This window comes from Eubalaena glacialis, chromosome 7 (genome assembly GCF_028564815.1).
Source record: "Eubalaena glacialis isolate mEubGla1 chromosome 7, mEubGla1.1.hap2.+ XY, whole genome shotgun sequence".
In the NCBI taxonomy this organism is placed as follows: domain Eukaryota; kingdom Metazoa; phylum Chordata; class Mammalia; order Artiodactyla; family Balaenidae; genus Eubalaena; species Eubalaena glacialis.
This window is the reverse complement of record NC_083722.1, coordinates 23,547,345-23,571,444: the sequence shown is the minus strand read 5'-3', so window position 1 is coordinate 23,571,444 and position 24,100 is coordinate 23,547,345. Positions and strand designations below refer to the sequence as shown.

The 24,100-nt window shown below is 43.9% G+C and overlaps 1 long non-coding RNA gene across 1 annotated transcript in view; it reads left to right on the top strand.

Moving 5' to 3' along the window:
- Positions 1 to 24,100, top strand: part of LOC133095087 (uncharacterized) — a 69,640-nt gene that overhangs the window by 16,576 nt on the left and 28,964 nt on the right. Inside the window, exon 3 of the long non-coding RNA XR_009701548.1 lies at positions 5,635 to 5,711. This is a non-coding gene — a long non-coding RNA (uncharacterized LOC133095087). The remainder of the gene's footprint in view (positions 1 to 5,634; positions 5,712 to 24,100) is intronic.

Genomic DNA, 24,100 nt, shown 5'->3' with positions numbered 1-24,100 from the left:
AGCATGCATAAAGGATGACCTGTATAGTAAGTATACAGGAGCAGCTGCTGGGGGAAAAAAACTCTATGTTAAAAAGAGACAAAAGTTAAAGTATTTCTCATGGAATAGTTCCAGCATAAGGACTCCTGGGCTGGATATGGTAATTCCACCATGTTGGGGACCCTGGGTCCTTCTGTCTTGCTGTTTTGCCCTTCCCTGGAATGCTGCTCTCACCTGAAAGGTTGAAATGACCCATCACCACATCCTCTGGGTCCTTATTCCAGCCAGCAGGAAGAGGGAAAGGGGAAGTGGAGCACCATGCCGGCCATCCAGAGCATTATCAAAAAGTTCCTCACTCACTTCACTCAGACCCTTTTGCCCAGAAGTTAGTCACATGGTCACACATAGCTTCAAGGGATGCTGGGAAATGTAGTCTTTATTCAGGGTGGCTACAAGTCCACCAAAAATTTGGGAGTTTTATTAGTAAGGAAGAAGAGGTGAATGAATATTGGGGGACAATAGCAGTTTCTGCCACAAAGCAAGAAATGGGAAATGAGAGATCACTGCACACTTCAATTCCCAGTGAAGGCAGCTGGTCTGTATATGGCACAAAGAAAGGGAAGAAGCCTTGAGTTTAAATAAAGTTTGAAGTTTTACCATTACATGAAACCAGACCATTTAATTACTAAACTTTTGGGGAAATTAGACCAGGTGACCTTTGATTACATACAATGACCAGAAAGGTCATGGAACCTGTTTTAAATGTCCATCAAGGAGCAGAAGGAGAATGGGTCCCACAAAATGGGTTTAAAGGGACAAAGAGAAATGAAAATAAAATTGCTTCCTGATCTCACCTTCTATTAGTTAGAGTAGGCTAGGCTGTGGTAATTAAAACACACACACACACACACACACACACACACACACACACAAAGTTTCAGGGCTTCACATAATACAAGTTTATTTCTTATATAACAGTGCTGAGAAGGTTTGCATTCCAAGAGCAGCTCTCCTCCTCATGGTCTATCAGGAACTTGGATTGATAGTGGCTCTGCCAATTTCGGTTTATGGCTTCCAAGGTCACCTTTGGTGTCAAGCTGCCAATCAGCCAGAAGAAAGGGGAAGAGAAAGGAGGAGGAACGTGGGAGGTTTTTAATAGATCAGGCCTGGAGTTTGGTATGTACACTTCTGCTCACATTCCACTGGAGGTAACTTGGTCTCCGTTGGAGATACCTTGGTCATGTGACCAAACCTGTTTGGAAGGGTGTCTGGGAAATGTAGTATGTGTACCCCAAGAAGAGAGGAGTTTGGTGTGTAGCTGGTGGTCTCCACCATTATGCCCCATGATTTTTCTTACTCAGTGTATAGTTGTACCAATGTAATGGTTATAACGAGTCACCAAAAATCCAGAGCCTTTGGACCAAAGATGATTTCTCGTAGTCTTGTGCCAGGTCTAGAGAATTAACCATTTAATATGTTGGCTGGAACTTTCCTCTAATACACTGAAGGAGTAACAGAGTCATGAAAGGAGAAAGAGAAGGAGGCTGGTACAAAGCTTATAGGTCCTGCACCAGCAATATCCCTGGCATCCATGCAGACTGGGCTCTGGGGCAGAATGCTTGGGGTGGCACCTACATAGGGTTTAGAATTGTGGAGAGCTCCAGAACCATGCCAGTAAGTTTCATAGCAAATGTTAGAATGCAAAGGAGAATATCCATGTGTAGATGTTAGAGATCTCCCTCAGGGGGTCACATGAAAAGACGGCAGTTCTGGCTCACACCCTCAAGTCAGGAGCAGTGGACAGGAGGAGTCCACCCATCTCCCATGATTAGTGACACCAAGGAAGAGAGAACAAAAAGAGGAGGCCTAGAACATTTGCAAGAATGATCAGGAACTTGGGCCAGGGGTGTAGTGCTCAGTAAGGCTGAGGACCCTCAGAGCAGCATCCAGGCAGTGGCTTTAAAGTCTGCCACTTACTGCATAGCACAGGGAACTCTATTCAGTGCTCTGTGGTGACCTAAATGAGAAGGAAATCCAAAAAGAGGGGATATATGTATACGTATAGCTGATTCACTTTGCTGTACAGTAGAAACTAACACAATATTGTAAAGCAACTATATCCCAATAAAAAGAAAAATAAGTAAAAATCTATGTCATGGAAGAAAAAAAAGTCTGCCATGACTAATGGGGCATCAGCCCCACTAGGGGAGCACTGGACCCACTGTCTAATTACTGTTGTGGTCAGGCTTTTCCTGGCAAAGTGAAACAATGCCATGAACAACTCCCAGTGACAGAGAAAATAATGATCTGCTGAGAGATACGGAGATACCAGGCGGCCATTAGTAGGAGCCACCAGGATCTTTTTAGGATCAAGCATCATGGCCATCACCAAATACTAGGGGCGTGGGAAATTGTGACCCAATGATATGGGTTTTATGAAACAGCCCCCCACCCTAAGTGCCCAGAACTCTTCAGAGTCTTCCCCTGGCGACTCTAAGGGAGCCACAGCCCAGCAGCAGGAGTGTGAGTGGGGTTCACCCTGCCTCTGTAGCTCCAAACCAGCTTTCCCCCCTCATGAATGATGCTCCAATGGCCTGTAGATATAGTGGCACAAGCCCCAGACTCTTCAGAGCAACCATCTCCCATATTCCATTTTGTTCCCAACCTGCTCCTCTTCCTGGTTGGTCCTGACTGAGCTCCTTCTACTATCCTAGACTTGCCTGGGAACTCGGGCTCCCTGGCTTGGCGCTCAGCTCTCTCCCAGGCCTTATCTGGGGCCCATCCTTTCAGCTCTTCCAACTTCCATTGTCTAGGGTAAGATACCCCTTCTAGTCAGCCCCTGAGGACTGGATCAAGTCTAGACTGGTACTTCAACCATCCTCCAAAGGTGGAGGATGCAGCACTAGTCTTCTGCATTTCTCAGGGCAGCCTCAAGCCCCTCAGGCATAAGGAAAAAGCTCAAGGCAGGTAGGATTGGGCAACCCATGCCAACCCTGGGCAACCCCAATGTTTCCCAGTGGGAGAAATGAAGGACTTGAGATGGGACTCCAAAGCGTGAAGGGGCAAGACTCTAGTAATGGAAACACCTGGCCTTGTCCATGGGGTGTGCTTCCTCTGAAGCAGCCTGTTAGGTAAGTAGGTAGAAACCAGCAAGAGCAACCTTCCCTCTACCCACGTGCATTGAGCCACCACTCGGACCAATTTGTCATACAAGAATTGGTCAATCCTTCCTGAAATTTCAGTTGTCCAGGTTGGAGTCCCAAGCTGACAGTCAAAATTCTAGATCATAGTGACTGGCTGGCATCTTCTCCTGCCTGATGGCTAAATTCCACTAGACACCCAACGCAATTCTTGGTGGGATTTTGGTACCAGATAATTCCCATGCCCATTTTGGGTTTTTATTTAGCTTCTATATTTAGATACCAAACCAGAAACAAACACACCATGTTCTCAGCTTCATCTGAGCATGACAAGGTCCAGGTACACAAAAAGTGTCCTGTTGCTTTAAGAAGCTGGAAGCTTTATCAGACTGCTTGAGGAACACCTGGGAAAGCCTTGGAGGCAAGGACTATATCTCCAGGGTAGTCTTTTGAGCCAGCAGGGCTCTCATCTCCACCCTTGACTCAACCAACTGGCTGCTTAGGACTCTATAACCAAAGAGCAGTTTATGAACCCAAAGAGTGCATAATTTCCTTAATTTGTGGGCTCATAGATGTCAGCTCTCAGACTCCTGTCTCTTCCTATTGTGAGTTACACTTGTGATCCGGACCTGGAGCATCTCTGAAACGGCATTTACTTGCCACTACTCTGCCCTTTGGCTATTCTTTTTTTTTTTTAATATGTATATATTTTTTATTTATTTATTATTTATTTTTGGCTGCATTGGGTCTTCGTTGCTGCGCGGGCTTTCTCTAGTTGCGGCGAGCGGGGGCTACTCTTCGTTGCGGTGCACGGGCTTCTCATTGCGGTGGCTTCTCTTGTTGTGGAGCACAGGCTCTAGGCACTCGGGCTCCAGTAGTTGTGGCTCGCGGGCTCTAGAGCACAGGCTCAGTAGTTGTGGCGCACGGGCTTAGTTGCTCCGCGGCATGTGGGATCTTCCCGGACCAGGGCTCAAACCCGTATCCCCTGCAGTGGCAGTCAGATTCTTAACCACTGGACCACCAGGGAAGTCCCTATTCTTTTGTTTTCTTTTTTTTTTCTTTTTTTTTTTTTTGGCTGCGCCGGGTCTTAGTTGCGGCATGCGGGATCTAGTTCCCTGACCAGGGATAGAACCTGGGTCCCCAGCATTGGGAGCGCGGAGTCTTAACCACTGGACCACCAGGGAAATCCCTTGGCTTTTCTTTTTAAAAAATATATTTATGAAAAAATATATATATATATATTTATGAAGGTATAATTGACAAAAAATAAACTGCACAGATTTAAAGGGTGGACTTCAGTCAGTTTTGTCAAATGTATACACCCGTGAAACCATCATCACAATCCCACAAAGTTTTCTCTTGTTCTATGTAATTCCCTTTCTCCTCCCCCTCCCCACCCCCATTGCTAAACAACCACTGTTCTACTTACTGTCGCTATAGATTAATAAGCATTTTCTAGACTTTGATATAAATGAAATCATAAGAAGGTACTTTGGGGGTAGATGGGATGTGACTTCTTTCACTCTGGCTGTCCACTTTTAAGAGACACCATTCTGATGAAAGACAGTTCATCTCAGAGAATCCTGCCAAGAGCTCAAGCCACTTGCCTGTGCAGTGACTAGGTGTTATGAATTCTGGTTAGGCTATATAATTTCTCTACAAGGATACCAAGTCTACTTTCTGCTTAATGGATCTCTCTTAACCAACAAGAATAATTTGCACTCTTAAGTTTTTGCCAGAATACATAACCTTGAACATCACTCCCTCCCTCCCAATTCTTACCAGAAACTCAGTTAAGTGAAACAAAGTCCACGTAGGATTCCTCGAAGAGTATGTAGTTCCTCCATTTCTGTAGATTGTGTAATTACATTCACTGCCCTGTGAATTTGGATTGCATTGCTTTAAACCTTTATAGAATCTCTTATAGGAACTTCCCTGGCGGTGCAGGGGACACGGGTTTGATCCCTGGTCTGGAAAGATCCCACATGCCGCGGAGCAACTAAGCCCCTGTGCCACAACTACTGAGCCTGCGCTCTAGAGCCCGCGAGCCACAACTACTGAAGCCCGCGAGCCTAGAGCCCGTGCTCGGTAACAAGAGAAGCCCCCACAATGAGAAGCCCCAGCACTACAACCAAGAGTAGCCCCCACTCGCCGCAACTAGAGAAAGCCCGCATGCAGCCAAAAATAAATAAATAAATTTATTTATTTTTTAAAAAAAAGAATCTCTTATAATGAATTGCGCATTAGCATTATGCTGTCAGCTTGCAGGGACTCAATATGAGTTGGGTATAATGTTGAAGAATTTATAAATGAGATGGTACAATGTTTGGAATTTGTTTTAAAAGATCCCCAGGGGGGAAAATGTGGTATGGGTAGATTAAATGAGTATGACCAAATTTTGTCAGTTGTTGAAGCTTTGCGACAGATGCAAGAAGACTCACTATGCTCTTCTCATTACTTTTGTGTAGGTTTGAAAATTATCATTGTAAGCAGAGTTTTTTTTTTTTTAACACAGCTCGTCTCAGGACTTAATGAAGCTCAGGTTCTTTATGTCTTGGCACAGAAGGAATTCAGCGAGAGGCAAAGTGATAGGTAAGTAGATTTATTAATATTTTTTGTAAAGCATCTGCAGGAAAATGGGGCTCGAGAGGATGGTCATGTCCCAGGTCTTGGGCAAGTTCCTGGGAAGGGCTGCCAAGTGAGGGTCCTTGGCTTCGGGCAGGAAAGAATTCAAGAACAGAGCCATCGTAAAGTGAAAGCAGAGGTACACATTCCATAGACAGAATGCGGTCTGACTCAGAAGGTGCGCATGGCCCGGAAACATGGGGTGCTTAGTTTTTATGGGCTGGGTAATTTCATTGGCTAATGAGTGGGAGGATTATTCCAACTATTTGGAGAAGGGGCGGGGATTTCCAGGAATTGGGCCACTTTTTGGCCTTTTATGGTCGGCTTTGGAACTGTCATGGCACCTCTGGGTGTGTCATTTTGTTGCCAAAAGTGGGGTCCGGCTGGGCTGCTTGCCTCTCTAAAGCCAATACTAGAGGGGCAATGTTGGTGAAAAGGAAAGTTTGCTTTATTTCAGAGGCTGACAACGAGGGCAGGGGGTTGAGGGGGAGACTCCTGCCCAAAGGCCAACCCCCTCCCCCATCAGTGGACAAGAGCTTTTTTTCTTTTTAAGCTTTACTTTTTTGGTAACTTTTCTCTTTTTTTCTTGTTGGTTAGGTAATGGTCTATCTTAAGAAACTTTTCAACAAACCAGCTTTTGGATTTTGTTAATATTCTCTATTATATAAGTTGTTGTTCTCTATTTCATCTTAGTGTTTCATTCTTTCTTGCTTCTTTGAGTTTGTTCTGTTGGTCTAAGTATTGTTTTAGCCATGTCCAATTTCAACCTGTTGTGTTTTCATTATCAGTCGGTTTTCAGTATCTTTTTTTTTTTTCTTTTCATTTATTTATTTGGTCGTGCTGGGTCTTAGTTGCGGCATGTGAACTCTTAGTTGCAGCATGCATGTGGGATCTAGTTCCCTGACCAGGGATCGAACCCAGGCCCCCTGCATTGGGAGCTCAGAGTCTTAACTGCTGCACCGCCAGGGAAGTCCCGGCAAGAGCTTTTATAGGCGGAAGGAGGGGGGCTACATGCAGAAACAGCACAGTCAGCTCTGACAGTCATCTTGAAATTGGTCATGCAGTGGTCTAATCAGCGTCATCTTGATTTGTTTTAAATACAGTTAGCCTTCAGTTCCAGGGTGGGTTTGTTCCCATTTCTTTGAGGCCAGTTCTCGGAATTGTGGCCACTTATGTCATGGCTACAGTCTGGTCATTATGTAGTTAAATTCTTCTACCTGGTGGGGTTTTCAGTATCTACAAGACAGCTCAAAGAATATGGCTCAGAATATTACCTATAGCCCTTGAGGAGGAACTAAAAGTCCTTGACTTTGCTTAATGACTAAATTATTATTATTTTGTCCTGTTTGACTGCTTTCCTTTGCTTCTGCATTTTTCTCACTTCTCTGATTAAACTTATTCTTTGGGTAAAGTTTTTCTACAGACAAAAGGCAGACTGAGGACATGGGGTAGGAGTGCGTGTGGGGGAAGGGCCATAGGGTCCTACTCCATTTAGCATCCTAGTGTATTACAGTGAGCCTATAATGAGGCTCAAGGTCTACTGGAAGTTGAATCTTGCTGCCATCTTGGGCCTAATAGGTTCTAACCAATTTTTGTCATATCTTCAATGGCTATGTCATTCTTTTAAAGGTTGTGCTCTGTCCCCTTCCCTCCTGTCTCAACTACAGTATACTTTCGATGAGAAACTAAGGGTAATTTTAAGGCTTAAATAAAATATTTATTTTAATCCAATGCCTAGCACCAAGTAATCACTTAGTAAACAACAGTCATTTATTTTATGATGATTTTATCAGAATTGATTTGTGTGTATTAGTAGCCTGACCTACTTGGAATTTGGAGGTTTCCTTTGATATTGCACAAAGAACAAAGGGGAAAAAATGTCTTCTTTTTGAGAGGTTAGTTATAGGAGGTATTCTGGGAGCTGACTGGATATATAGAATTTCTGGAAGAAATTTTAAGGTTTCCAGAGTCTCAATCCAGAAGATGAAATTTTAGTATGAGATATTTTAACCAAGAGTGCAAAGATAGCTTAATATTTTTAAATATATACAAATTTGTCACACCGGTAAGCCAAAGGAGATAAACCACATGATCATCTAGATTATTGATAGTTAATAAAATTGAACAATTAATCCTATAAGTATATAAAAAAAGAATTCTTAGAACCTAAGAATAGAAAGATACTTCCTTATCATGCTAAAGAATCAACAAACAACATAACACATACTGAAGCATTCCTATGATTAGGCAAATTTCCCACTATGGCCAATATCATTAACTATTATTTACATTTCCTAGACAATCATATATTGGAAAGGAGGGAAAGATCGAAGTATTCTTACTTGCAGACTTGATTATCTTCCTAAAAAATCAAAGAGTATCAACTGTAAAACTATTAAGGGCAGATATGTGGACAGTTGCAAAATAATATATAAAAGCAATAGATTTTCTATTTATCAGCAACAGCCTGTTGGAATATATAATTAGAAAATTCTCATTCCCAATATTGATATATAAAATACTTAAGAAACATACTCAAAAGAAACACATCCATTCACATCCCTGGAAAGAAGATTACAAATGTTTTTGAAGGACCATAAACATTAATGCAAATACCCCTAGTTCTTGATTGTGAATCCTCATTATTGTAAATATACCAATTTCCCCAAGTTATCTATGAATATAAGGTAATTACACTAATAATAGGATTTTTAATGTAATAAATTTTCAAGAGATTTTTTGGGGAAAAAAAAAAAGAATGAAAGGGTATCAGACCTACTAGATGTTAAAATATAATGGAAAGACCCAATAATTAAAATCAAGTGTTGCTGGTACTAAAACAGCTTAATCAATGAAACAGAACGTACAGCCCAGAAAGAGACCTAAGTTGTATATAAGAATTTGGTATATAAAAATCGATAAACGGAAACTTCAATTAAAATAGTCAGGAGGCCAGAAGGGGGAGCTCTCACACCCTATGACAATAGCAAAGCCCAACAGGAAAAAGAGAGACTTCCTCTTCTTCCTGGCAAGAGCTCAGCCAATGAGAGGCTGTCACAACTCAACCAATGACAAGCCACTATACTTTGAACTCTCAATTCCTCCAGTGGACTGTTTACTATAGCCCTCCCAACTTCCTTTTCCCCTTTTTAAAAGAGGTTTTCCTCTCCTTCCTGCGCAGGGACTTGCTCTCCGCTTGCTGTGGTTACTGGCTCTGAATTGCAATTTTTTGCTGATCCAGAGTAAACTTACTTTGCTGGAGAAGTACCTGGCAGTCTGTTTGTTTTAGGTCAACAGGTATATGGTAAAATATGCATTTCAAACTAGAGGGAAAAGAAAGCTTTATTACATTACATAAATGGTATATTGGTTCTAACCATATGAAATACATTAATGATTAGAATTGTCTCTCTCTACTCAAAATCAATTCCATATGAATATAAATGTGGAATATGTTTAATGTGGAATTGTGCGGGGGAGGAAGCCAACTTTACTGTATGCTTCCTGGGTTAATCTTTAGTCTTGTTCCATTCCTAAGAGAAAGCAAAGGATAAGTAAATTGTGACAAATCTTTCATTTTTGCATCTTGCCATAGTCCTCAACTTCTCTCATCTTTTGTAATACTAATTCCTTTACAATGTCTGAGCCTTTATTACATCCAGTTTCAATTCCTACAATAACTGGATGCTTGGATCCTATGCTTCCATGATAAGACACTGCACTTGGCTGATTTCTTTTCATAATGCACTTGCTAAATACTTAAGCTCTTGTGATAGACTTCTCAAGATATGTCAGGATTTCTCATCTCTATTTTATAATACAGTCATATCTCAGTAGCTGCAGGGGATTGGTTCCAGGACCCACAAGGAATACCAAAATTTGGTGATGCTCAAATCCCATAGTCAGCTCTCTATTTGCCAGTTCCACATCCGCAAATTCAACCAACCTCTGGCGGTAAACATAGCACACGATCCGCAGTTGGCTGAATCTGTGGATGCAGAACTCGAAGATATGGAGGGCCAACTATATTATATGTCCCTATTGTACAATAAAGAATTTGACTGCCCTTTGTCCCTGGGTCCTGGAAAAGACCCCAATTCCTTGGCATTTCTTGAGTAATAGGAGTATCTTTATTATTCATGAGTCCCTTGGATCACACCTGAGTTCATGCTAATGAGATGACTTCGGATCAGAAAAATCAACCATGTGATTAAAGGGTTGGGGCTTTGAGCCATGCCAACCTCCAGGGATGGAAGGGGACCTGGATATTGAATTCAATCATGTGGCCAATGATTCAATCAATCATGCCTACAGAAGAAAACCCTGGACACTGAAGTTTGGTGGAGCTTCCTGGTTGGTGAGCACAAGGATGTGTGGGGAAGGTGATGCCCTCTGATTCCACAGGGAGAGCACATGGCAGCTCTGTGTTTAGGACCCTCCCAGGCTTTGCCCTATGTGTCTTTTCATTTGGCTGGTCCTCCTGATTTGTATCCTTTACTGTAATTGCAAGTATGACATTTTCCTGAGTTCTGTGAGTTGTTCTAGCAAATTATCAAACCTGAGGGGGTGTCATTGGAACTCCCCAGATTTGTAGCCATTTGGAGCAAGTGGCCTGGGGACCCCCAAACTTGTGACTGGCATCTGAAGTGAGGGTTGTCTTGTTGGGGACTGTGCCCTTAACCTGGGAGTCTAATGCTAACTCCAGGTGACTCGTGTCAGAATTGTGCTGCAGTATTCCAGTCATTTGTGTTATTTCCTTGTCAGGGCCTTGCTGGGATGCCCCCATCTGTGTGATCTCATAAAGACAAAGGGAAGGCAGATTTACCCAAAGAAACAAACTCCAATGCTTTTTGTTACACATTCCTACATTTTTACAATTTCTTGCTTATCAATTCTCTGATTTTTGTTTCTCTGATTTTACTAGATTATCTAGATTTTGGCAAATGCTAACAGTATGATTGCATAAGTTTAACCTATATGCCTTCAGGATACATTTCCTACTGCCTCCATTTTTTTCCGGAACTTCCTCCATTGTGTGTGTGTGATATTCATTAACCTGAGTTTTCATCAGAAGTTTGCCATCTTGATGTTTCCTTTACCATGAACAAAACAATGAATGGATTCTGCGTAACAAATAAGCAAGTGACTATTGTACAATACAGATCCTTGCTACAGGCTCAAATATACATTGCTAAATGCTCTGAATTGGAGAGAACATTCTACTTTCCCATTTTTATTTTGTGCTGGGAAAAACTGCTCCTCCCCTAGGCTGTATTGAACTGAGCTACAAATGCCTAGTGCTACCCACCTACCAACAGATTTTCGTTGCTCTGGGGATTCTTGTTATCACTGGGACATCCTGTCTCTTTCACGCACTGCAGTACTTCTCAGCAATCGTCACAGCCTGAGATAGTTCCTTTCTCAGTAGGGCTTCCTTTCTCGCCTCATAGATGTCCTTCAGTTGATTCTCACCGTGGCTTTAGTTGACTGCTGGCTTCTTGCCACCCACCAGCCAGGACAGTGCAATGATGCAATTATCAGCCACATTTCCAGTTTTATTTTAGCTTGTTCAGGAGCAAAGCGATCATAACCTCCAGCTCTTAGTGGGAGGTTTTAACTTCCTTATTTAATTTTATGGAAATGTTCATGAAAAGGAGCCAGATCTGATCTATGTCCTCCTGATCAGAATTGAAGGCCACCCACCCTCTGCTACTGTATAATTATCTGCATTACATGAAAAAGGAAAGAATCTGTTTATATCCTGGAATCTTACTTCGAGGGGCTTCCTCTGATGGAAACTTGCTGAGTAATTCTGCTCCCCCAGGATGGCAGAGGATGGTGCTGACACCAGGGACTCTTGTCATTGGCATATGGCTTCATAGCAACTCCATCCCTCCTGCATTTCTTCTATTTGCCTGGTGTACAGTGTGGCCTCAGACATCCTGTTCGCTCCCAGACCCTCCAACTCCTCCTATAGATATTGAGTATCAGACCAAAATGAAAACATTGTCTTTAATCTAAGTTTTCAAAATAATCATTAATTCCGAGAAAGAAAAAGTTTATCTAAGTGGACTCTAGGTCTGATGCATCAGCAAGAGAGGCTGACCCAGGCATTCTCACCTGAGTCCTCTGATGGGGTTTTTACACCCTGGCTATTACCCTTTGTGTTAATTTTGTATGTCAACTTGACTGGGATAAGAGATGCCCAGATAGCTGCTACATTTCTGGGTGTGTCTGGGAGGGCGTTTCTAGGAGATATTAGCATTTGAATCAGTAGACTCAGTAAAGCAAATTGCCCTCCCCAATATGGGTAGGCATTATCCAATCTATTGAGGGCCTGAATAGAATGAAAAGAAGGAGGAGGGGCAAATTCATTCTCTGTTTGAGCTGGGACGTCCATCTTCTCCTGCCCTTAGACATCTGCACTCCTGGTTCTTGGGCCTCCGGACTCAGACCAAATTACATCACCAGCTTTCCTGGTTCTCCAGCTGCAGACAGCAAATCATCGGACATCTCAGCCTCCATAATTGTGCCATATATATATACCAATACAGAATATAGAGAGAGAATATATATATTTCTGTTTCTCTGGAACAGAGAATCCTGACTACTACACTCCTGAATCAGGTCATGTTATCTTAATGCCCACCACACACCCACACCCCTGCGCAATCATCAGAAACTCCTGTCACTCTGGAGGAAAAGATGGAAATTCAGACTTATTAATCTGCTATAAAAGGCTCCTTTAATATATATATGGCATCTCATCTCCAAAGTGAAAACCGCTCCTCCGTTCCGGACAGGTGAGCCTTCTCCTGCTAACCACCTCCCGGCCTCCAGATCCTCCTGCTCCAGCCGCTTCGGGCTCACCCCCCACCCCCAGCCGCGCATAAACTGCTGTGGGCAATCTGCCTTGTATTTTAACGCTAATTGATTAGAGTTCTTTATATCGTATATAAGACAACTTTTTTTTTTTTTTTAACTTTTGGGTTTATTTATTTATTTATGGCTGTGTTGAGTCTTCGTTTCAGTGCGTGGGCTTTCTCTAGTTGCGGCAAGTGGGAGCCACTCTTCATCGCGGTGCGCGGGCCTCTCAATATCGCGGCCTCTCTTGTTGCGGAGCACAGGCTCCAGACGCGCAGGCTCAGTAATTGTGGCTCACGGGCCTAGTTGCTCCGCGGCATGTAGGATCTTCCCAGACCAGGGCTCGAACCCGTGTTCCCTGAATCGGCAGGCAGACTCTCAACCACTGCGCCACCAGGGAAGCCCCAACTTTTTTTTTTTTTTTTTTACAATAAGGAATTCATTTAAATGAACAAATCTTATGACCAGTCGGAGGAGTAGGCAAAACAAGAGAGGAAGCAGCCTCTCTACTGCCAATGCCTTGGCTGAAAGGTACCCCAGCATAATAGGGGGTCATTTGTATCCTAAACAATACAACAGAGAGACTACTGGAGGGGGGTAGAGTTTACCAAAGACATGGCTGCGGTGGAGGCCTTTCTTTTCCTTTTAATATTTCAACTTCTATTCAAGAAGGCTTGGACTTTCTGTGGACAAAATATTTTAATTTTGTTTTATTAAATATTAAATAAATGCAAATATTTATACAAATATCTCATAAAAGATATTTAAGCTTAGAAAGTCATGATACAAAGAGTGATAAAATAACATTTTTTTTTTTAACCTGAGGTCAATTCCATCTAAAACAATTCAAGCCACCTGTAGCTATTGATTTTATTGCAATAACCAACAGAGACCATGGTTACTCAACCTACCACCCCTGGCAGAAATCTTTCATAACTGTGATGATAGTGAAGGAAATATAAAAACGGCCAACCCCTTGAAAAGATGGCGCTAATTAAGGTGTCTGATGTGAAAGAAAAGTCTGAGGATGTTCTTAGGGAAATGCAAGAAGGAGAATTAGTCCAAGTGCATCCACGTTAAGCTTACATGAATCTTTCATCGGTTGGGAAAAATTCAAAAGTTTGACATCCCACTGTGTGAGTGAGGCCAGGAAGAAACAGACGGCTCCATATTTTGCTGGCAACAGTGCAAACAGCGCAATCCTGGGCGGCAGAACCTACAGTATGTACCAGAATTAGAAATGCATTTACCCTTCGACCCAGAAGACCCCTTCTGGGAATCCATCCCATAGATTTGCCCACACAAACGTAAACTTGCTTAGGTATAAGATTATTCATTGTGGCATTATCTGTAATAATAACTAACCAAAAACAACCCAAGTGTTCAGCAATGGGGGACTGATTAAACAGCCAACTCTGGTATATCTACCAATGGAATACTGTCAAAAAAAACAGAGGAAGAGTTTTATGTGCTCTGGCATGGAAGGATTTCCAGAGTAAGTAGTTAAAATTTTAAGAGGAAGGAGCAGAATATGTATCATATGCTTTTTTGAGTAAGAGAGGAAAAAATAAAGGTACATTTGCATAAAGAAACGTCAGAAGGATAAATACGTCACTATTATAATAAAAATGGTTACTTACAGGGGCAAAGTGAGAGAAAACAGAGGGTGGGAACGGAGTGAGAGTGATAGTTCTCATGTACCTTTTAATGTAATTTTCATTTTAAACTATATAAATGTAATAACTACTAAAAAGATTAGAAATTTTAAAAATCCATACATGATTTGTTAAAATCAAAGAATACAGAGAGCAGATATTCAGTAAGTGAGAAATAAAGAATATGCGTCAACAATATTTGGGTTTAATTTTTCTGAGCAAGCCCCTCCTCTGTTTCCATGCCCTTCTTTTTATTTAAAAAGAAAAAAAAATCCAAACCTTGGCGATATTTCACGAAAATCCTGCCAAGGAAAATACCAACAGTTCAATGGGCACGGGAGCCCACAATGCAATAAAGAGAAAGCCATTAAATGTTCTGGATGGCTTGAGAAGCATGTTACATTTATTATTTTTGGTTATAAAATGTGCATGAAATATCACATTCCTTATTTTTTTCTCAATTAAATGGAATCTGTTCTGTGTCCCAAACTGCCAGACTGGAAGGAAATTGAACCCTGGTCATTAGTGGGGTTCCCTCCTCCCTTCGTGAGACTATAAACTCTCAGGGGTTTATGCAGTGCCAGAAAAGCTGAGAGCAAGACCAGGTCCTTACTAACTAGTGGTAGCTGTCAGCTCAGGCTGCTGTAACAGAATACCACAGACTAGGTGGCTTCAACACAAACATCTCTTTATGACAGTTCTGGAGGCTGGGAAGTCCAAGATCGGGTGCTGGTAGATTCAGTGTCTGGTAAGAGTTCTCTTCATGGTTTGCAGATGGCCCCCTTCTCACTGTGTCCTCATAAGATGGTGGGGGGGGGGACACACCTCTGGTCTCTTCCTCTTCTTATAAGGGCTCCACCCTCGTGACCTCATCTAAACTTAATTACCTCCCATCCATTACAATACCATTGCATTGGGGTTTCGGGTTTCAATATATGACTTTGAGGGTGACACAAACATTCAGTCCATAGCAGCAGCCATTGTTTCTGTTGCTGCCTCTGAAATCAGAGGCTGCTGTCAACCTGGAGTCCTCTGGGTCAGGCCCAGCACTGCCCCTTACAGATGTCCATATCACTGACTGCAGAGTCTCCCCTGGGGACCCTGGCCTATATGGCCCAGCCTGGGAGAAACCATGCCTATCCTCTCTGGGCATTTGCCAGCAGTCGTTCAGCCTGGGTGTGCTCTGGGCAAAAATTAGGGGCCTGGGTCTCTACTACTCACTGGGGCGAGGGCACCAAATTTCCAGATCCCAGAGATTCTCAGTCTCTGCTCAGCACATGCTCACAGCCCACTTCTGTCTCTCTTAGCCTAGGTGTTTGCACATAATCCAAATGCCAACACTCACCCACTCTCTCCATACCCAAAACAAGCTCAGAATTGAGAACAGGAGCTTCATAACTTTCTCAGTGAGGGAAATATACATAGAGCAACAAGAACAGAACAAAAAAATAATTCCACAATAAATTATCTTGCCACAAGCCTGGCAACTAAAATAATTCTAATGGAATGAAGAGTTGGCAAATGCTATAGCCACACTGGCAAAGTGAGTTAAGGAGATGGATTCTTACAGAGCCAAGGACACGAAGGCTGTGGTCCAGGTAGAAATTCAAATGTTCCAGTTACCTATTGCTTCATAACTGCTCCAAATCTAGTGGCTTAAAACAGCAACCATTGCCTCATATCTCATGATTTTATCTGTCATTTCAGCAGTTCTACTCCTATCAATGTCTACCGGGGTCACTCTCAGTTGGCAGATGGGCTGGTCCAAAGTGTCCAAGACAGCTTTCCTCACATTTCTGTCTCCTTGGTGGGGACAGCTGGGCTCTGCTTATGGTGACCATAGTGCTGGGCATGGCTGCTCCAGCATGCAGCCTCAAGGGAATTTGGACTTCCTGCATGGCGGCTCAGGGCTCCCAGAGAGTGTTCCAAGAGACAGGAAGTGGAAGTTGCCTAGGTCTGGAAACTGACTCAGCATCACCTCCACCAGTTTCTGTTGATCAAAAAGCCACAGAACCCACCCAGATTCAAGGAGACCCCACTTCTCAATGGGAGAAGTGACCAAAAGGTTTTGTGGCCATCTTTAATCTCTAGCAGTGGATAGAATTAGTCCCCTTCCTCCAGGTGAATCCAGGTGAGTTGAGACCTGCCGCAGCAATGGCACCAGTGAAACTGGGGGCTCTGGAGATGATACCAAGAAGACCTCAAACTTGATCAGCAGTGTCTGCCAGGTTGATGTGAGCAGCCCACAGGTCTTGCTGCTGGATTTACAGATGCTGATGCTCATATACAAGAGTCCAGCTAGTATTTTATGAAGGAGGCAGCAAACTGGGGGGTCACAATAACACAAACCCCATCTAATCCCTTTTAGTTTTTGCAGGAGCTGAAAAAGGCATGAGATAAATTTAGGATGCCATTAAACAGTTGATCAAAAAGAATATTGATTCACAGAAGATGTCAGGAATGAAAGAGCTGAAAGTCCTTCATGATTTAAATTCTGCCCCGCCTTCCCTCCTCTTGATAAGACAAGAGCAAGGATCCTATGAAGGAGGCATGGAGCACAGTGGGCACTGAAATAATAGTAGACCATTCCCATCTCCTCACTCCATTCTGTAGTCTCATTTTTTGCACTTAAATCTCAAAAACTGTTTTACACAAATATAACATCCATACAGAAAGGCACACAAATCCCAATGAACTTTCACACAGAACACATCTGTGCAAACAGCACCTAGATTAAGGAATAGAACATTCTCAGGATGCCAGGGGCCTCCCTCATGTCCCCTTTTAGTCGCTACCCTCCCCTAAGGGTAACCACTCTCCTGACCTCTACAGTTTTGCCTGGAGTTGAGCTTTTTATAGATGTAATGGTACACTATGTGCCCTTGTGGATCTGGCTTCTTCCACTCAACTTTTTGTCTGCAGATTCACTGCATTGTCACATGGGGCTGTAGGATGATTTGTTTTCTTCACTGAGAAGTGTCCCACTGCATGAATCTGCTACAACTTTCCCTCCCGCTCTCCTGTGGAAGGGTATTGGGGTGGTTTCCAGTGTAGGCTGCAGCATGCTCCCTGGGGGACATGGTGCATCTGTGTGGGGTGCAATCTAGACGCCCCCCATCTCCTGCCTCTGGCTGAGGCACAGGACTCCGCTGTGAGGTGACTGAGGCCCCGCTCTGCTGACAGCTCCACATGGTGCTTCCTCCTCGGGCTGCAGGCTCAAAGAAGCACGACAGAGGTCTCCCTCCGACGCCACAAACCTTTCTGCCATTTCTGCCCCTTCCCCAGGGCTCAGCCCAAGGATCCCCATCCTCTAGGACCCACAGATGTCCACAGCCTCAGCGAGTCCCCTCTGCCCTCCAGTCCAAGGGAATCCCTTCGCATCAGGGGTGAGGAGGTGGCTCTTAGTCTCTAGATGCCGGGCTTATGTCATGAATCCATTCATTTCCCTCAGGGGACTAGGGTTTGAAACTTAGGTGTCAGAGAGGATCAGCAGGCCCTACCTCTCACCCTCTCTCTCCACTTCGATCCCTCCTTTCTCCCATCTCTTACCTACAACGTGGGCAGCACTATGTTGAACATAGTTCTTTTTCTATAAGGGCCTGGCATTTTCTCAGCCTGCACCAGAGAATAATAAGGCCCCCAAGACCCTGAAATTCCTTCCAACTTACTTGATGGCCTCTAATGACAACACTCTCCAGGGTTGTGACCCAGGCAGGGAGCGTGAGGTGCTTTACAGGGAGCTTTACAGTGGTGTTTGTGGCATTCAAGCTGGAAAGGCCCCCTTGGCTTCACCTTTCCCCCTCAGCCTCTCTGCCTCACCCCGCTCCCCAGTCTCCCTCCTGTGCACCTGAAGCTTGGTCAGCACCGCCCTCCGCAGATGTGGCCACACTCTCTCCTTACCCGGCAGTGTCTTCCCTGAGCCTCCTTGAACCACTTGCAGCCCCACCTGCCATGTCCAGAACACCCAAAGGAAACAGGAAGGATTTGCTGGCAGCCAGGCCTCTCCATCCTAGTGGAGGTACCTGCTGGAGGACGGTGCAGCCAATCTAGACGCCCCCCACACAGACGCCACCTCTGTGCCCCTCTCCGCCCGCTGCCTGGGCCTCTAAGGCTTCAGCACAATCTCAGGACCTTGGTTGCCAGGTGAGGTGGACAGAGTGGCATCTGGGGAGTGAAGACACACATTACCCCTCCTGTTTCTCCCCGACCCCACACTGTGCTTGTGACTACAGTGTTACATAACTACATCTGAAGCAAGACAGAACCTGAACCGTGGCAGGAGATGAGGTTGACTACATAAATTGCGAAAATGGAGGCATGATTCAATCCGTAAACTAAGTCATGTGTGTAGACACCAACATTGTGGAGGCTGAACGCAGACCCAGACACCCAAGATGTAGAAAGGGCTCCCCCTAGTGGCACTCCCAGAGGTTCCCCACGGAGCTGCAAGTCCCAGCTCAGGCCCAAAGGCCAAGCAAAACCTGCTGTCTCAGGCTGGATTGGCAGACTTCAGTTGCTGCAGGGCCAAGTTATGACTCCTGGCATTCTCTGTCCTGAGGTGACACCCAGTCCCAGGAAGAACGGGTTTCTGGGGCAAACTCGCACGGGCACCTCAGGAGACGGTCTGGCCAAGTGGGGATCCCAGTGTGTCTGGTGTTGGGAAGCCTGCCTGTGTCTGCTCCTCAGCCCCACTGGGCCTGATCACAGGCCAAGCCTTTGGAAAGGGAGCCAGGACCTCTGGGTGGGGCAGAGGCTGCTTCTCCCTGCCCCTGAATTCATAGCCAAGAGGGCACTCAAGCCGGAGATCTGGTTCTGTTTATATTGCAAAAGAGGCACCACTTTGTATGCAGCTCTGTGTTTAGATCACTGTGCCCATGGCACTGAGAAATATCCTGGTGCAGCAGGAGAGGGGGCAGGAGCTGGGGCCATGTATTTGCCCTGCCTGCAGGCAGGGGTGCGTGTGGAATGTTGGACAAATTACTCATGGGGTCATAAGGACACGGTGCATAATGCCCCAGATGCATCCTGGCTGCCATATACACCATTATGTTCTGCAGGGATCCTACCACAGCTGAAACTTCTGGTTGTCCATCTAGGGACCATGTCAAGCCACCAATGTTTGCTCTCATATACTCCCTGGTACTGGATCTACCCTGGCTTGAGACCCCTGATGACATGTTGGCATGGAGCTCTCAAAGAGAAACCTTCTTCCTGTCCCAGAGCAGCTACCCCAGGGCTCCTCTGATGCATCCTCACATTGGGTGGGGGACAGTAGCACTTCCTCCACTCTCATCTCAGGTAACTGCTGTAGAGCCTCCTACCTGATCCAGCCTCGAGAAATCTATCAGGACATGATTGGAGGAACTTGTGAGAGTGGCTTCCTAACTCATAGCAGAGAGCTACAATGAATGCTTGTACATAAAGACACAAGCACACGAGTGAAACAGAATAGACAGCCCAAGGCTTCCCGCACAAAGCAATGGTGGATAAACTATTAGAGAAAATACAAAATCCATATTCAACAAGTGGAGAATATCCCCATGGGTATTCCCAGAAATTGAATATAAATGCAAAAGATGAACAGGGCTGATGCTGTGGCCTTTTGGAGTCTGGATACAGTCAAAGGCAGCTGCTAATTCAAGTCCTGTTGAATGATGAGAAAGAATTGAATTGCCCGCTTGAGGTGGGGGAACAGAGTCATCAATTCAGGTAAAAAATCCAGGAGCTGTGACTGGCCTCTCCCCACCTTCTTCAAGAAAATAGATTGAAATAAGTTGCTACTTACTTTGCCTGGGACTGCGGCCTATGGAGCAAATGGCGCAACACATGACCTTAACCCAGCCTCTTCTGTCATGGGGCTGGACCTAAGTCATCCTCAGGGTCAGGCCAGGGCAGGGGCCCTGGCTGCCATATAAGACCTCACTCTGGACAGGGCTCCGAGGAGGGCAACTGCTCAGTCACTGGACAGGGTGGAGTGAGGAACCGGAGAAGAGAGATAGAAAACCTGGAAATGACCTGGAAACTAAAATTCCAAAATACACAAAAACTAACACTGAGGAGGGGAGTCAGCAACATCAACTCTCCAGAGACAGATTCATGCCAGGTGAAGTGAAAAGAATGTGAAAACCAGAAAGAGACTTCAGCATCCTCAAAGAGATGATTGAACATATAATGTTCATTAAAAAAACAAGCAATTAGGAAATAAAGACCAGCAGAAAGATACCATCACAAAACAATGGAACAAAAAATATAATTCAATAAATAGTTTGGGATAAATGATTATTTGGAAAATACATACATATGTAAAACATCTAATATTAAAAAAATTTGTTTTTCTATTATCTGAAAAGGACAGGATGTTCTAGACTGGCTGAAAGAAAAAAAAAAATGTGCCGGGAATTCCCTGGCGATCCAGTGGTTAGGACACTGCGCTCATTGCAAAGGGTGCAGTTTCAATTCCTGGTCGGGGAATCCCACAAGCCATGCGGCATGGCCAAAAAAAAAAAAAAGTGCCAACAAAAGAAAGGAGTAGACTGATAAATTTTAAAAAATTTTTATAGTTAATAGAAAAAAAAATCAAACAAATAGGTTAGGAAAATATTGGCCATTTTGTATTTAAGGGCACAGGCTCTGAATCCAGACTTCCTGGGTAGGACCTTGGATAAGTTCACTGACCTCTCCGTGTTTCTGTTTCCTCCATAAAATGAGACTAATCATTGCACCCGCCTCATGGTGGTGGGTCAGGATTAACTGAGTTACTACATGTAAAACTCTTAGAACACTAGCTGGCACATAGAAAGCACTCAATAGTTATTTCTATTTTTATATTGTACCATGTAAGAAATTCAGACACAATTCACAGCAGAGAAACTATAACTAATTAACAATTATAGTGAAAAGTTCAACTTCACTAATAATGAAAGAAAATTAAAATAAATTAAAATTTTTACCTTTCTAGTTGGTAAAGACTGATAAAATGACTATACAGTATTCCTTCTCTAGCCATGGGGGGTCATTTCCTAAAAATATTCATGAATGAAAATATTGTGATTAAGGAACTTAGGACTTCATGAAAAGTTAAGGGTTTGGGAGATCAAAATCATTAGCAAACCTGTGTTTTAGAAAGGTTTTATGTCACCTCACCATTAGGATGGCTACTATCAAAACAGAAAATAAGTGTTGGTGAAGATATGAAGCAATTAGAACGCTTGTGCACTGTTGGTGGGAATGTAAAGTAGTGGAGCAAAAGAGTGTGGTGGTTCCTTAAGAAATTAAAAACAGAATTACCATATGATCCAGCAATTCCACTTTTAGGGATATACCCAAAATAACTGAAAGCAGAATTTCAAAGAGATATTTATACACCCATGTTCATAGCAGCACAATTCACAATAGCTAAAAGGTGAAAGCAACCCAAGTGTCCATCAATGAATGAATGAGTAACTAAAACATGGTCTACATATACAATGAAATATTATTCAGCCTTAAAAGAAAAGAAAATTCTAATACATGCTACAACATGGATGAACCTTGAGGATACTATGTTCCGTGAAATAAGCTGCCACAAAAAGACAAATACTGTAAGATTCCACTTATAAGAAGTAGGCAAATTTGCAGAGACAGAAAGTAGGATGGTGATTGCCAGGGGCTAGGTGAAGTGGGAATGGGGAGTTGTTTCATGGGTACAGAGCTTCAGTCATGCAAGATGAAAAGAGTTCTGGAGATGGATGGTGGTGATGGTCACACAGCAATGTGAACGTCCTTAACACTACTGAACTGTACACTTAAAAATAGTAAAGATGGTAAATTTCATGTTACGTTATTTCATTTTACCACAATTTTTTTTAATTTTAAGATTTTGTTTTTTATGTTAAAAATATTCTTGGGACTTCCCTGGTGGCGCAGTGGTTGGGAATCCGCCTGCTAATGCAGGGAACACAGGTTCGAGCCCTGGTCCGGGAGGATCCCACGTGCCGCGGAGCAACTGGGCCCGTGCGCCACAACTGCTGAGCCTGCGCTCTGGAGCCCGTGAACCACAGCTACTGAAGCCTGTGCGCCTAGAGCCTGTGCTCCGCAACAAGAGAAAGCCCGTGCACAACAATGAAGACCCAATGCAGCCAAAACTAAATAACTAACTAACTAAATAAATAAATTTATAAAAATATTCTTTATTTTTACTAAAATAAACTCATAAAGAGATGATCAATTTTACAAAACTTAGATTGGTAACTGCTGACTGAACAATGATTGATTGTCCATTAACCCTTTTTTACTGGAGAGCAGCCTCCAAAGTCTTCCCTCTCCTGCAGTTGCAATGAGATGTTTACAAATTAGTTCTAGTTTATTACCACTAATGGGCCTATGAAGAAGGATTTTGTTTGCATATCGTTCTCTATCCAAGCACTCAGCACCTCTCCAATTATCGGTAGTAATACGTAATGTATTGCAATTATGTAATGCAGTTATGAATCAGAGAAAAAGTGTGGTCCAGGCAGAACGTGCTATCATGGTCACGGCAGGAAGAGAAACGTGCACTGCCCTGGAATAGCTCATGGTCCCAGCCCTGGGATTCTGATTCACTGGAGGGGGTGTGGCCTAGGCCCAGGTGTGTGGAAAGGGCCTGGCTGGCTCTAACAAGCACCTGTGGAAGGGGTAGGATCAGGAAAGGGAGACTTGGCTTCTACTTGGGCTCCTCCCCCAACTTTCAGTTCAGCCATAGATGAGGGTTTCCATTTCCTGGGTTTTAAAATAATTAATTAATTAATTAATTCTTTTATTTTTGGCTGCGTTGGGTCTTCGTTGCTGTGTGTGGGTTTTCTCTAGTTGCCGCGAGCGGGCTTCTCGTCGAGGTGGCTTCTCTTTGCTGCGGAGCACGGGCTCTAGGCACTTGGGCTTCAGTAGTTGTGGCACACGGGCTCAGTAGTTGTGGCTCATGGGCTCTAGAGCGCAGGCTCAGTAGTTGTGGCACACGGGCTTAGTTGCTCCGCAGCATGTGGGATCTTCCCGGACCAGGGATCGAACCCATGTCCCCTGCATTGGCAGGTGGATTCTTAACAACTGCGCCACCAGGGAGGTCCCCATTTCCTGGGTTTTAATGTCCTCCTTTTGTTATAAAGTGGAAGAGTTGGACTGAGGTGGGGTCCCCATTCCATGGGAAGGCAACATGGTATGTGAGGAAAGAACACAGGCCTTAGGTATTCTCTCCAGAGTCATCTTCCACTCCCTCACCCTTACATCAGTCCTTCCTGCCTGGAAATCTGTCTCCTATCTGTCCCCACCTGCCCTTGGCAGCTGTCTTCATTCAAACATTCATCACCGCTCACTGAGACAGTTTCAATAGCCTCCCAGCTATTTTTCCAGACACCAATCTTGTAATAGGAAAGAACCTTTGTATTCTTACAAGTTAATCACTAAAGGGATGTTGCCTATGAGCTTAAATTATACACAATGGCCCATCTTTGGGAACTCTGCCTCCCAGGTAAGCTAAAATACCTTAAAATACCTTTGTTTAGCTCATAGGAAACATCCTGATCTGATCCACCTGTGAATGGCTGCAGGAGGGAAGAAGATAACACATCCCCACCCTCTCTATCCCCCACTCCACCCCCCAAGTCTGGCTGGAACCAGGACTTAACTCCCTCCCCTTTTAGTATGAAAGAAGCCTGAATTCTAAGTCTGGTAAGATAGTTCTTTGGGACACCAGTCCGCCATCTTCTCTGTCTGCTGGCTTTCTTCATAAAGTCGCTATTCCTTGCCCCAGCAACTCATCTCTCGATTTATTAGCCTGTTGTGCAGCAAGCAGTAGGAGCTTGGACTAGGTAACAATCTTTTGTTGTT